This window comes from Neodiprion fabricii, chromosome 3, assembly GCF_021155785.1.
Source record: "Neodiprion fabricii isolate iyNeoFabr1 chromosome 3, iyNeoFabr1.1, whole genome shotgun sequence".
Lineage (NCBI taxonomy): Eukaryota > Metazoa > Arthropoda > Insecta > Hymenoptera > Diprionidae > Neodiprion > Neodiprion fabricii.
The window spans coordinates 25,507,026-25,522,696 of record NC_060241.1 but is presented as its reverse complement, the minus strand read 5'-3'; the positions used below and the strand labels follow the sequence as shown (position 1 = coordinate 25,522,696).

Genomic DNA, 15,671 nt, shown 5'->3' with positions numbered 1-15,671 from the left:
CGAGCTGCGGTCACTCAGCTCTCATCGTTTAGGATCGAGCGTAATTGTCACCATGAACCGCGGTCCGGGCATATTAGCTGTCGAAATTTCTATACTGACAATGAGAAAACTTTCGCTTGCCACAGTTGGTAGAAAATTGTAATGAAGTGAGCGTTATAATTACGGTTTGAATATTGTTGATAATTGCGAACAAAAAAATTAAAAATTCAACCGAGTAAAAACTTGAAATCAACATCAAATTATCCTAGAAGTTTCGAGAAAACATAGTAAAAGTAATCGTGAACAAAATGAATAGTAATGTACACTAGATGTTCCGGCTAGAGCAAAAAACGAAAATTCAATCTCAATTTTATATTTATAACGAAATTAGTTAATGATTACGTACAGTAACCACAGCTACAAATTTCTCGCGGTGTAGTTCCGACGAGTTAATATTTATAATTCAAAATCTGTAGCTATGTTAAAATAATGTTACAAGGTATTATTACCGAATTACAGAACGACTTCTCCTACTAGCAGGGTAATGGCACCGTGAAAGTAGAGGATAACGGAAGGCGAACGGAAAGTCGTAATACATCTGACGATGAACCGTGGAAGACGGTGAGTTATTCTCAGAGAATCACGACCCGAGTGCAGCGCCATAATCCGTTTTCGATAGCGAGAGGAAGACTTGGTAGTTACGTAAAAGAAAAACTGAAACGTTTCAATTCGCTGGCAGCTGCGGCGTCATCAGAATGAGCCAAAGCGTCTTGGAGATCTTCTCCTCTCCTCGACTCTGCTGATGCTGATTAGATTGATCGCGCTACTTACGATTAATCTATCTCTAATATTCGCTGGCTCATGTTGCCACTCCGTGGATTAGTACTTTACACATTTTACGTTGTCGCAAACAAAACGATATCGGTGCGGAAACCTAACTTTATTGCCAACCGGAGAAAATGGGATTCCATTAATACACGCGTGTGAAGCTGGCTGCGGTCTGAAAGAGATGCTGCGAATTTATTCAAAGTTATACAACAGCGGCTGGGCGATGATCAGGTTCCATAATTTAATCGGAGCTCAAGTTTGCTGGAGAAAAACTTGCCTTCGTTGTAATATGGAATACATGTAATTACTTCTTCCACATTTCAAGCCACCAGTTTCGGAAATATTTTCTTTGATGAGGTGACACGAGATATTTTTCCCTTGTCACTCTACATTATATATAAATGGATGTAATAATTATAAAGGTGAAAAAATCCATCGCCATATACATTTAGATGAAATCACACCAGCCCGTCAATTTCTACAGAGTCAGAATTCATTCTGTCGGGTATCATTGTATAATGATTTGTGCACGCACTTTCCGATCGAGAGGCAGGTAGGATATACAGTTGGTACCTGTAATGAGAAAATTGTATATTTGTATACGTGTAGAGTATACATATGTGCATTGGCCAAGAGTTGGTTTACCTTTCAAATTAACCGAATCAAAGTCAAGCGCATGCAGTGTGTTATTTGACAAATGATTCCGGAATAAATAATTAATTGCTCGATGTCAGTGGAGGACAGACCGGAATTCCTAATTAATTAATTTGTATTGCCCCGCGTACATTAACCAAAATTTTCGGCTCCTTGCACATGTTGAGATACGTGCTTGACGCGGATCAGGATACAAGCATCTGGCAAAATCGATGTCGGCCTTCGAGCTTTGCATATTTTATTATCAGAAAATGAAGTTTTCATTACAGCAAACGGTAATCAACTGCGAAATATGATGAAACGTCAAAAACACAACGAAACACAAGTTTTTCAAAATAATTCCAGTCTACGAAAAGCCTACAAACATTATATCTTCTAGCTTTTAACTTTCAAATTTCGTTAGATCTCATTTCACAAATCGCTGACTCTAGTCATTCAAGATCTGTATGCAACCTTTTTAACTAAAATTTATGATTATGTTCAAGAGATCATTTTCTAGATTTATCAGAAGCCACGGAATACCAGCTGAAGAATCCAGCGCGCGTTTGTGTCTCGTTTTCTTCTTACTTTCTCTGCTCGTAGCTTCGCTAGTTTCTCGGGTCCTTCTTTTCGGACTTACCGTTGCAGTTGGGACGTTAAGGGAATAAAATAAGTGGGAGAAAATAGCAGTTACTGTAAAATTGAACCGCAACTAACTCCACTGGAAATGTTAAGTCAACTTTTAAGTTGAACCAGCTGATTGTTAGCTGTTGAAAAGTTCCACCTTACAACGGACTCCGATCTCATTTTACGGTAGTTATTATAAAACTTGCGGTCTTGGTACGTATTATAAATACTACATAAGTCCATCGACGATAAACGTACGTTTAATATCGCTTATGTGTTATATTAATACCCTTCGTGATTTTACACGTCCATTATACAGAGAATCCATCTTCTGTACAACTTTATACGATAACGCTTATCCGTCACGCGTTTTCCTTCCATATGAAAATTATAATATTTATCTTAATAATATGCGAAACTATATAATTCGGCGTTCACCGTTCGTTTTAGAGTAGAGAAACTTAAAATCTAACGTCCCGGACGTCTTTGAAGTTTCAGAGAACTGGCAACTACTGCCCGCGGGATCTAAAAACTTATACAAGTTTTCCACGGAACTTTACGCGAGACTTTCTACGTTTCTCTGTCAGTTAATTTCGCGTCTCTTCGCGAAGAAGAAAGGATAGAAATAAAAAGACGAGAAGTAAGAAAATTAAAGTATAAGCTTAGCTTGCAATAACCTCGGCTTTGACAATATTTTCGAGACGCGCAACTACCGTATGAAAGAATTAACACAATTTCTAGTGATTGTAAAGTACCCCTCATTTCTCTGATCCCCGTTCAAGATGAACAGATCGTGAATATATACGACGACAAATGAAGTTTATCATTATATACTTTACGCGTATGTAGACTTTTATATTTTTATTTATAATTTACACGACTGCACAAACTCAGTTATACTTACTTATCTTGTGCATATCGCTTTTCCCCGGTAGCTCGTGGTTCATGTCTTAAAAGTAACGAACATATCACATCGGCGTATACATTTTACATTCGTATCGCTATAATCGAGAAACCACTTTTCTCCAGAGTATTATACCGCACGTTGTATTCATACATTCGGTGTGCAGCAGTTTTCTCCAGTGATTTCGCATGTACAAGCAGCTGACCTGTAATAACTACTTCGACGGTGCTCGCGTACAATTATACCTAGATAAAAATACCCACGACTCGGGGGTGTCGTTTTACTTCCAGTTGGCAAAAACCTCACAATCATACGAATAATTCCGTATACAGTCCAGTATAAGAATCAGACCCAGAAATACTGCCGCACACCGCACCAAGAATAGCGAAGGAAATGTGAAAATTGATTCCTACTTCACATCGTGTGTGTAATATCGGTATATTTTTTCACACGATATATATATATACGCTGAAATAATTAATTCATCGATGGGGACACGTGAATCGATTTTTTTCAAAGCCAAGAAAAAAAAAAAAAAAGGGTAACAGCGTAAATATAAAGCGTTATCTGGAGGGTTATAAAAGGCGTTACGTAGCCTCGTTCTGGCCCCTGTTATTTTACCGAAATATCAGGAGCCACGGAGATAATAGAGACAAGAGAAAAAAAAAGGAGAATAAAAAAAGAAAAATAAAGATACACGATATAAATAACTTTTTTCACCACTTCGTAGCGCGAAAACTGTAGGAGATTTGTCGCTGCGTAATCATACCATAACAGCGCAGAGTGTCAGTTTTTATTATCAATATTATTTTAGCTGTACGAGTGGGATAAAAAATTTCGACACTAAAAGATTAGAGGAGAAAAGCCTGATATGAAAAAAGCGTTAATTGGCGTTTTTACGTAACTAAAAGAAACGCGCAGACGATTAGCGTATAGGAATGAAATGTTTTTACTTACCTATAGTTTGTAAATACAAATTTCCGAGAAAAATGTCAAAGTCTAAATTGTTCTGATGAAGTTTCAGTGAATAGTCCTAGTGCGTTATAATTTTCTTAGGTTTGCAGTATTTTAACGTATTCTATAATGAAATAAATTTTCCGGTGATGGTAAAAAATGCGAATAGTCGAGGACTTTTCGACAACCACAAGCAGAAACTCCCCGAGTTACCGCAGTCCTCATTTTTCACGGACCGCGAATCACGGGACACCCCGAAGAAGCCGTTGCACTCAGACGGCGCAATACGCGGCCCTACGATTCAACTGGTATAACCGAAGGGTGGGAGGTCACCCTTAATAATTTGGTAGCACCTACGCGGACCCTTGTAATGCGCCAGTCAATCAACGTAGATCCCCATCAAACCCTTCGCCCATAGAATACATCAGGGTGCTGGTCCGCCGCGATTGGCTACTTAATGTTAAATCGGCGTATTTTATTAGGCGTTTCCACCCTTCGGGTTTAACTTTTACCTCCGTCCAAGGCTAGATTGCTACTCGCTGCACGGACCTACATCGGGATCCAGGATACGCCGTTATACGTATACCTGCGCCTTATACTAACCGCCTCAGGACGGAAAGGTGAGACGTAAATTAACCTCTGGTGGCGAAATTGAGGCTGCAGAGATCGTCACTCTGGGAATTTCGGGCGCATTCAAACGTCAAAGTTATGCGAGGAAAGGGAAGAAGGGCTTTTACGCGAGTGGATCGGTAGAATGATTTGTTTCGCCCAATCGTATCGAAAATTGAAACAAGGTTCGGTGGGAAACTGCGGGAGGGATTCATTAACGAGGTCTGTTCGTTCTTTTTTCTTTTTTTTTCGTTTTTTTTTCAACTTTCTTCTTTTTTTCTTCTTTTCAATCGCAGGCCGATTCGTCATGGCCTGCGCTGAAATTGAACTATTTTTTTTCGGCTCTGTCTCGCAGAATATTTCGACTAACAATAAAATGAGGATTAAAGACCTGCGGCACTTTGCTGCCATGCCTAACCCACCTCTTGCGTCGTTGGATAAAAACGATGAGACATACAGAGACAAACTCTTCCACGACTGATGATGTGAAGCAGACTGTAAATCCGACTCACGTCGTGCGATTTATTTCATTTCTTCACTCACCTTTTATTAAGATCTTAGAAGTTAGAAGAGTCAAGGCGCGGAATTTTATTTCAGTATTACGTATTTCGTATAACATAATATATAGTATATATTATATAGAAGTTATATACCTCTATTATGGGATCTAATCATTTTTTTTTCTTCTCGTATAGTAGGTAGTGTTGAAATTTTATACCTTACCCTATTTCCCATGTAGACGTAACTTATACCGTTTTATGTCTCCTACTTTCCCACGTGTCACACATTGTCCTACACGTACGCTTTTTGCGCCACCACCCTTGCCGAATATTACGTGATAAAATTGCCTCTTCCTCCCCTGAAATTTATATATTAGTTATAAAATTCGTAAGACGACGCGATTCCTAAGAGGAATACAAGGGTTTCGTTGAACGACGTCTCATGTCTCAAGAAGATATAAATTTTGAAGGATGAAAGAATCAACCTCGGTGTAGCATTTGATAGGGACACTTGAAAATATTGAATTTTCTAATCACTGCACGAAAATTTCGTATTATACATAAATTGAGTATGCAAGAAAAACCGGAATGTAATAACCAGAATGTCTTCTACGAGAATGTATTCAATTCTTGAATATATCGACGCTATCAACATTGATGGAGGGTTGGCTTATTTGAATGTCGTTTCCTCGTCATCGACGTACATGTGGTATGAAAAAAATGTAGAACTACTCACCCTGTAAAATTCAAACTAAACAATCCCAAAGAAGTAAATACCCTTCATGCATTAATTTAGGCAATATAAATAAATTCACTCCGATAATAAGCATTTCAATGAGTGATCTTATTAAATTTTACGTTTTCTACATATGTTACGTACGTACATACAGTCTTTATTACAGTTCCTTTTTTTTTACATGATAACGATAGTGGTGATAATACTCATAATAATAACAATAGCAGAAGAAAAGCAAAAAGTACCAAACATTTTTCAGTTAAATTATAAACTCGCATACCGGCTTTGCACAGCCCATAAATTTATAATCCCATTATAATTTTCTTAGTCAGTATAGTACAAGAGTAAATAATTCCTTAAATCAAATGTCACGGGTCCACTTAATTAATTTTCAATCCATTATAATCCTCGGATTTGGAACTGTACGCCTTTAGGCTGTCAAAACCTTCCATCGTAAATTCGAGCTGCGGCAAATCTGCGCGGTCTAACCTGTAACAGAGAGAAAATGTTAAATTAGAATTCACAATTTATTGATTTTGTTTGTCACTCCGTCTATCTAATTGTCCTCACATATTTTTACCCTTTTGTTTGCTTTCATTTTTCAACCTCGCCCAGGCTGATCATGCGCAAGATTTTCGAGCCGTATAATTCAGCGAAACTTTGTCTGTTCGAAAGTATTTGTACTGTAACAAATTATCATGCAAGCCTATCAAGTCGGTGGCGCTTAATGCGAAATTAGAATATCGGTAGACCATTATTATTTTTGCCAGTCAGATTGTAGTTTTCGTTGCGTGATGGCATATAAACGTGGCGCTATCGCGATGTGTACTTTTATTTTATACTTCCTCTTTTTACCCCTGATGTGTATTTTTATTTTTTATTTTCTTTTTTGTTTTTTTTTTTCGTGGCCGTTGATTATCCACCGTTGAAATCAGCAGTTCCCGTTATCCATTAAAGCCACGCCAGCCAGGCTGACGAATCTCCTGTATTTTAGGTGCCTTGTTCCGTTTTACGACTTTTAGCTAAAACTGGAATAAAACCAGGAGAAATTCTATAGAACACGCGAGCTGTGTCTGGGGAATTGCATTGTGAATAGAAACCGACCGGCCACTGCACAAGGTACACAATGCCAATCAGCGAAACAGCGCCTCGTAAAATTTCAATCTTCGAAACATACGAATTTTAAACCAACTCAAAGATCGAATGGATTTCACGAATAATACACACTACACCATAAGGTGACTGTACTTGAAATAGGCGATTTTATCTACGGATACAATCACGCGTTCAATTCGGATGTGAACATTGCATACATATAACATGCAATGCTCTACCTGCAAATTTTTGGACGGTTTCAACCTCATATTCGTGCATGTTATGTTATACATGTATGTATTTTTTCATCAACATTCTGTAAATGTAATTTAGATGCAGCAGAACTTGATTTTTCACAATTTAAGGATTAAAAAAAACTAGAAAACATTTGTACTATCGTGCACTTTCGTAATTTAATGATTAATTATCGTCGATAAATGAGAAGTTGGAGAGGTTCTTTATTGGAAAAATTCTGATTTATAATGTGCGTGATCCAGCATCACAAACTGTGGATGCAGCTAATGCGAAAAATTGGCGTGAAAAAATGTCTTATATTTCAAATTTCCAGTCGAACCAGAGAAGCGAGAATCTTCAAGTTTCCTTTCGATTTTGACAATAAATTCTAAGTCGAATTCAACGATACCTAACACAGCGTACGATCGTGATCAATCGTACAACGATGGATGATTGCCAATCGACGTTGGAACAGATGAAGCGAAAAGATCTCGAAGCAAAAGTGATCCAAAGAAAAATCGCGTGGAACGAAGTGAATACAAGACACGACTCGCAGCCCGATTGCTGTAGACAATAACGCAATTATATCGGCAAAAAAACAGTCTTAGTTACGCGAAAGTGTTTTTGACTCGTCGTCGGTTGATCTGTCGCTTGCTTTCTTCTCGCGTCCCTCCAAATTCGCGCTATTGAGTTCGGTGATTTCCCGAAAAGCGACGGGCGAAAACGGTTTTGTGTTTACTCCGAGGGTTGTCTGCAGGGACAGAGAAGAAGTTTGGGGGTTGCGTAGGGTAGGGAGGCGTAAGGGACGCGTCATTAGCTTTTGAAATGTCCGACGAACTGAAACACCCCGTGGCACGCCGTCCTCTAGTGCGTCCGTTGATCTTGAGCAAAAATTTCGGTTTTTACGTTAGTTACTAAAAATCTTTTGTAAAACGGTTATCGTTACTGCGATAAGGGTTTAATGGTCCTGGAACTACGAGAATGTATGTAGGTATAACATATATTTTTAGCTACAAATTAAATTTTTTTTATTCAAAAAAGGCTTTGACCCTTTGCGACATAGTGATAAGTATTTTTACCACCTACTTTACATCCGTTTCTTGTATATTTGGAAAACTTTTCAAGATATTTCTTTGCGGTTTTCTGCTATTTCTTACAGGTTTTCAACACTCGAGAGTAATTGTTGCGATGTAATGTGAGTTATTGTTGTTAGATACAAATTGATTGACAAAAATGGTAAACATTGAAGAAATAATTCATTTCTGAGAAAGTTACCCCTCTGCACATAAATTAGAAGTTTTTGGGATCGGTGATTACGAATCTGAAATCTGCTTTTGAAAATTCTGTATGATGGATGCGTAGAGTTTTTTGACCGTATTCGATCAAATTTGAAATTTTCGTCCGTCGTATTGGATCCGCCACGTTGAATTTTTTAAATATTAAACATTTCAACCAGGAATTAAATTCTCTATAAAAGTTCGGCATGAATTTTCGCAGTAAAGTCGGTGTAGTACAGTTCATCCACTAAACACGAAGTTTAAAGCTGATTTTTTACCTAAAGTTGACCTTCGAACCGAGGCTTATATACCTTCTGAACCATTCGCGCAGAACTGAACGGACACTGTTGCAGAGAATTACATTTATACAAATAGAATTAAATTCTAAATATTGTTTTGATGCAAGATCATATCATTAAATACGGCTGAGCAGTGAGCATTCAAGACTTCAAAAAGCACTGCCGTGTTTACGATTGTGTTAAAAAATAAGGTGACAAACTGCGTTCCTTCCACGGTGACAAGAATTTATAACCTATATATTAGTGGTAATAAATTTTTTTGCTTCCCTTGGACTGCAAGCAAAAGCATTTCCATCTCCTCTCTGCGCAATCTATCTGATATAAGAAACGCTTAGATTGAATTTTTTTTTTTCCCTCCGAAGAGCAGCCGGGAAACGGAATAATGCACGAGATGGATCCAGAGCAAAAACCGTGTTATATTATGCGGTTCCTCCTCTATGGTTACAGAGTATTTCATTTTAATTCGCGTTTCCTTCGCGAATAATATCTTTCTTTGTACCTGGAAATCATTTATTAATCGAATTTTCCGTAAATTTATAATCTACTTCCATTGTGGGTACCTCGAGTAATCGCCACTCTGTTGTCTGGAACGAAGACGCCCTTTTGTACACATTGGATTGTACCTAATTATGCGGCCTGTGCGGTATACGTATTTGCCCAAGCACGCCTTTGCCCTCTATTGGATAAAATTGCCGCTAGCTTTACGTAGCTAGGCGAAAGGAATTAGATCGCCGAGGAAAAACATCGCCGCGGCACAAGGGGCTCTGTGGTGCGGAAAAAAGGATGAATACAAAAATGAACAAAGCGAGCAACTTTCCTCGGCGAATATGGAATAACCGAGAGGTGAACGAGCGCAGGGATGAAATATTCACGAGTCTGCCGGAACGGCAAAAGGTCGGTGTTACACTAATTGGACGTAACTTCCTCAAAATTATCTCGCCATAATTCATACACCCGAAATTACATGCCCAGAGTTTGAGGGACGAATGAATCATATCTGCTGTTATTCGCATCATCTATACTGTAATCAAGGGAAATATTTATAAACGTGTTACGTATCTACACGGATCTTGCCGAGCAAATTTGAATTTTAAAAAAGCAATATGTGCCAAAAAAACGGTAATCGGATAGCAATGCTCGATTGCTGCAACGGGGGGGGGAAGGGGGGAGACATTTCACTTTCCACTCTCCGCAAGGCTCGAATGATTCGCGCCTTTTCTATTCCATGCCGGCACCGTCTGATCTTGCCAGGCGTTTTCTACTGCTACCACTGCTGCCGTAATATAAATGTGTTCTGCATACGTCTACATCTGTTAGCGTGCGAGAGCGGAACACATCCTTCAAGAACGCATTTCAGGTGGTGTGTTTTACTATGAAAGTATTGAGAAAAAAATTGACAAACCAAAGTTTGAAAGGCGGAATTAATGCTGAAAAATAAATCCTTAAGGATGAACCGGTCTGTACCAGTCTCATTTGCGTTACATGATTGTGAACACGAATGAAACAATATTCCCACTATAATAATAGGTATGTAATGGAAATGAATTTGAGGAAAATTCGAATAGCATCAAGTTAATGATATCAACAATTTGAAAGAAGGTTTTACAATTAGAACGTGGAATGGATAAAGATAGGTTTGAATATAAGTATTATACGATGAACCAGATTTTCGTCAACAACGAAACTTGCACGTTATAATTATACTGTAATGTAAGATTTTTCAAATCAAAATGAACGAATAACATTAAAATTAGCTGAAGAAACACCAGATACTAATCATTTCGAACGTTCTAAGTATCAAACCTTTTCTAAAGTTGCTCGTATTTTAGCGGCTGTCATTCGAAAATTTATAACCAACAGTTATACGTAACTTCGAAGCATTGCAGAGTTTTTCATCAGCCGACAATTTTCAAGCAATCAAATACTTGCCTAAGCTCACAGTTAAGTAAAAGTTGGTTTGATTTATGTACAAGTGAGAAGAGGTCATAATCGCAACGATGAAAATTTGTAGTTTCCGTAATTATACAGTCTTTGATTGTTTACTTTGTATTTTTTTTATTTTCAACTACAACCACCAAATTGATCTAGATGCCTCATTTGACAAAGAAAATGCAGACAACTAAACAAACAAATTGGCCGTAGCTTTGACCAGAAAATGTAATATTAGCAACTATGATGACACTAAATAGTTACTTGTAGGGAATTTACTTGGATTTGAAACAATATTATAAACCACTATCGTAACGGTACCGATTTTACTATGATCGATTAGTAATCGTGTAACAAATGAAATTTTTCCCAGTTCAGTATTTAGTTGATCGAAAACTTGAGGAATCAACAGAGTTACAACCGAATAAAAATTTCCTTGTCCTCGTTTCGTAAAGAAAACTGCTACGTCCAATAAGATCTTGCAGCAGAAACATGCAATGGAGCAATTCGCGGAGAGGAGCCAGAGCGCAAGTAAAGAATGGCCGAGTGTCCCGGCACGTTCGGAAGGAAGAAGCGTGCAGAAGCGACTCTCCATGAATATGTAGAAGCGAGTGCAGTTGCAGACGTCCAGAACCCGTGACCCGGCAACTCTGAGAAGTCATAATTAAAGTAGACAAGAAAGAAGAGCTCGAAGAGAAGTGGAAAGAACTACTTTTTTCATGTAAGAAAGTGAAAAAAAAAAAAAAAAAATGCAAGGAAGAGACAATTCTTCCGACTTCAGGTTACATTTCTGCAGCGAGTCTCTCTGCAGATACGAAAGCAAACACGAGTGTAGGTAATTCGTGAAGTGAGAATCGAAGGATAGTTCATTTTGACGCGATTATATTAAAAGAGGAAACTCATAGTAATGCACCTTGTTGTATAATTGGAACAATGGCTGCTGCTCAAATGTCTTGCCAATAGAATTATATTGTCGTGAAATAGTCGGAAAAGGGAAAAGTTACGGTATCTTACAATTTAATAGCGTTTCTTAATACTAAGGGTAAGTCCAGTCATTCCCTGATTTTTATTCCATGGTCTTGTACGCAGTGTTCGGTATAATTTGAACCTCGGCCATTGATAATAAAATAGATAAGACGTAGCGTGTAAGGTGAGGCCAAATGTCAGGTGTACCTGTATATCTTAGCACACTGTTTGCAGCTGTTTTTTATCAAAAGTATTTGTAAGTAAATATTGAACGGATTTTTCTAAAGTTCTCTAATCGAGATAGAGTTTTCTTCTTCTACCGAGTATTTTGAATTCTTTTGAAATCCGATTTTCTGCTATCAGTGTCTCGAGTGCAAACGTATTAGGTAAAAAGTGACGGGTTACCAGCGGTCAGTGAAATGTTTTCAAATCATCTGAAGTCGGCGAAGATCGCTCGGAATTTTCTGGAATTTCTTCAAGCCCCGTAAAATTTTTTGACACACTTTTAAAAAATTTTCCACTTTCGCGCTACCCTTGAAGTTCCATGTCAGTAGGCATTAAAATTTTGTGATACATTGTGGAAAATTAACGAACTCTTTTAACGTCTTCTTCGACAGTTCGTAACTTCACCGAAACGAAGTGAAAACTGTTGCGCGCTTTCGAGAAATCGGGAGTTTTTCACGAAGCTAAATTTGATATCGCGACGTACGTGTTTCAAAATATAGCTTGCGTTGCCGATCCGCCGTTGTGATGCGACAAGTGCGTAAAAATAACGCGCCAGTTGAACATGTCGATTTAACATCGCGTTGTGATTTGGATTTAGATTCAGTCCGTGAAAATTTCATCCCAAAATCCCCGCGTACTCGAGCGAGTTATAATTCACAGCCTCGAAATTGTGAAATCTGATTTGTAGAAAAATTGAGTGGTTAACCCCCGAGTGGAAAGACAAACTTGAGCTAACCTTGTCAAAGTTCTCCTTCTGGTTGAGGGCGCGGGGTTCGAGGGTGGCGTTTATTAAGGAAACACTCGAACGTCGCGCGCCGCCCTCTTCGCCAGGCAAGGGGCGCAGATAAGGATAAGGAGGATGCCGGCACCGAGTAGCGTGATCAGAGCGAATCCGACGGACCAGAAGTTCGCCGTCTTTGGCGCAGCGAGTTTCCTGGCCGTAGGTAAAGCGGCGACTTCCTCAGCCGTCACCCCGAGTCTCCTCGCCTTAACTATTAAGGATCTGAGGCGTCGCGACGCCTTCTCGCACGACATCGTTGTTATTTCTTTATCTCCGATCGTCTTTGCCCTCTTCTTATCGAAGCCTTCTCTTTCCGCCTACCCTCGTCAACCGCCTCGACCCCTTGTCTTCTCGAAGCGCATCGACGTGCTCACTTCTTCTTCAACAGGTTTACGCTCGGCAAACTGAATGTTTATCATTATCGCGCGTGCCTCGTCGATTCGAATCTCCCTTTTTTTTCTTTTATTCACCGGCTTTTCATTTCACGTACACATGGTTAAAATCGATCTCAATCTTCGGCTAGAGTTTTTGCTTTCTTTTCCTTCTCTTTTCACCTCTGTATTCTACAACACACAAACTGTCAAATCAAATGGTTTTTAGATTGCGAACGATCGATCACCGATATTTAACAAAGGAGTTTGAACCAGGAGAACGCGTTACTTTATTTGGCTATCGTTTCGATATCTATAATCTCATCCCGCTTTTTCGTCACGGTGCACTTTACCGGAACAAAATCACATTCCACCGTTCGTTGACCTGGACGTAATATAGTATAAATTGCTTAATTAGCTTATTTAATTAGCCTATTCAACGTGCAAGAGTCTCTCCATAAAACTCCGTTAATATGAATTGAAAATGTGCCACATCAGGCAAGCTTTATTCTGTGACATTAGTATCAAAAACAGGAACAATTAATATTTTTGAGGCTACCATGGAAGTTTATTGCTCACCACGCGTATGATAATAATAATTGATTATTGTTGAACGTTTTTCAAATAATCGGGAAATGATTTGTGATTGAATTTTTTTATTTGTAAATCTATAGCGTTCATATTGAGTTTATCAACTTGTACGTCCCATATACTACAAGTGAAGCGTATTGATAAATTATACCGGATTGCATCTCGATTTCTTCAAACCGCATTGGCAAACGAATACATCTCACAGTTGAGAAACTTTAAATTAGATTCACTGGAGAATAATAGGGAAGTAGGTGTTCTGTAAATCTGGAGCCAAGTTTTGCACAGTAGAAAATCAATCTATGTGTTCGATTCAGAGATGTTTCGATACTTTTGTTCTCGTTTAAAACGCAAAGGTATTCACAGAGTGAGATGCACGTAGTTGGATGGGAATTTAAATGCAGCGCAGTCTGAAAAAGTAATAGAATTCCGTGGAGTGTCAACACGGACCGAGGAATGCAAAGAGACGTCTTGAATCGACGAAGAATTGCAGTTCCGTATTTCACGGAAGAAGGTGAAAAATATTCCGAAAATTGGATAATTTATGGAACAGAATTTTCTCACATTATTAATAAACGAGCGTTTCAACAAACTCGATCAAAATTGGATATCTTTTCATTTTTATACTGCTTCTGACGGTTTTTTAAAAAAAATTTCTCTCGTTTTTTTCTCGCTAAAAGCTTTGTGAAAGTAACAAAAAATTGTTGGAATCTGGTTAACGTTGAAACATTCGCTCCGCAGTTGGTCCTTTGTACTTGTAAATAATTAGAAATCGATTTCTCGGTACAGTGAGTTATGAACTCTGCACTTTGTACCGTTTTACAAAGTTCGTATATGAAATTGGGTTTACAAATTTCACTGATGGGAAATTCCTGTCGCTGCTGCTCCTGCTGTTACCGATGATGGCAATAGCCAAGAAGTAAAATCGCATTGACTATTTATCTCTTCGTCTGCAAACACGTCACGCGAAAGTCACTCAAGCCGATCTCCTTTCGCGTAATTTTACCAATTTTCGTCTTCTACTTCTGTGACACAATTTGTTCCACATCGTAGAAAAATAACGTATAATATACGCGGTTTTTCCGAAATCGTTCGCGCGTTACGAGGACTTTTTCGTATTTAGCATTTTGACCAGAATTAAAAAAAGGACCGATCGAAAAACCCAAGAATTACTCTCGTATCCGCCACGTTCTACTCGAGCAAAACCACGTGTTGCTTAACCTGACGTCGAATTGCCGCAAGCTGCTTGCTCGTGGGCGTCGCGACGCTGACTGCCAGTCGACGGGACGCTCCGAGCTTTATTGGGAAGCTCCCACCCCCGTCTCGACGCCAGGCGCCGGAACGCGTACCACGACTGCCTTCGCATTTCCCCGCACGTTTCGTGATTTCGGCTTTTCTACCTCGAACCCTGCATTCCCGTGCGAAATCGCCACGATTTTTCGTATTTTGGCAATTTCGAATAACTTGAATTATTATAAATACATTTTTTTTTCAATTCCTCGGCCGTTCAAAAATCGAATAAAAACTGTGCAACGTTTCGCTTCCGGTGCAGTCTTCCGCGTGACATTGAATTTGCAGGATTTTCAGTCTATATTAAAAACAGGGGAAAAACTCCGCAAGCTCGAAAGTTCAGATGCTAATAAATGGGGAACTCGCGTTATTATCGTGTCTACAGAGAATTTTCATTCGATAGTCAACTCGACTGTGAAAATTAGTACCTTCGCTGTTATTCTCTTGAAAATAAAAAATTATTCGGCATAAATACAGGAGTGGAGTCAACGCTGTTGGAATAAATGAACGGGGTAAACCGTGTGCGGAAAATTTGAGAGTAACGCCGAGTGACGAGGCTAAATAATAGTTTGTCCGCATCATACCTATTCATTGGTTCGGAAACGATGGTAATAATTTGAAAATCGCGACCGGCAGGTAAATGACAAGGATTTTGGAATACAGTCCAGTTGCGATTGCACCGGTTGAAACGAAGAATCGACTACGCAATTTCACGCAACTCTGCAGCTCCTGTCTCTCTTTTTTTTTTGTAATTTCAGGAGCGATTGGAACACACTCTGGATGTGATCGTGGATACAACCTATCGGAATATCGACCTGCAGACCTCTCTAATTGAAGTTATAATAT

The 15,671-nt window shown here is 38.9% G+C and overlaps 1 protein-coding gene and 1 long non-coding RNA gene across 8 annotated transcripts in view; one reads left to right on the top strand and one right to left on the bottom strand.

Annotated features, from left to right (window-relative positions):
• Positions 1–15,671, top strand: part of LOC124178476 (ATP-dependent helicase brm) — a 102,690-nt gene that overhangs the window by 82,081 nt on the left and 4,938 nt on the right. The gene's annotated exons all lie outside the window — the stretch shown is intronic.
• LOC124178489 lies at positions 5,882–14,817 on the bottom strand. Of its 6 annotated transcripts, none has more exons than XR_006869817.1 (4): positions 14,386–14,815; positions 13,690–13,945; positions 12,532–13,332; positions 5,882–6,259 (listed from the first exon to the last, which is right to left on the bottom strand). It is a non-coding gene; the product is annotated as an uncharacterized LOC124178489 (long non-coding RNA). The 6 variants fall into 6 exon arrangements; XR_006869819.1 differs by having other exon boundaries at positions 12,532–13,153; XR_006869814.1 differs by having other exon boundaries at positions 12,532–13,945; positions 14,386–14,817.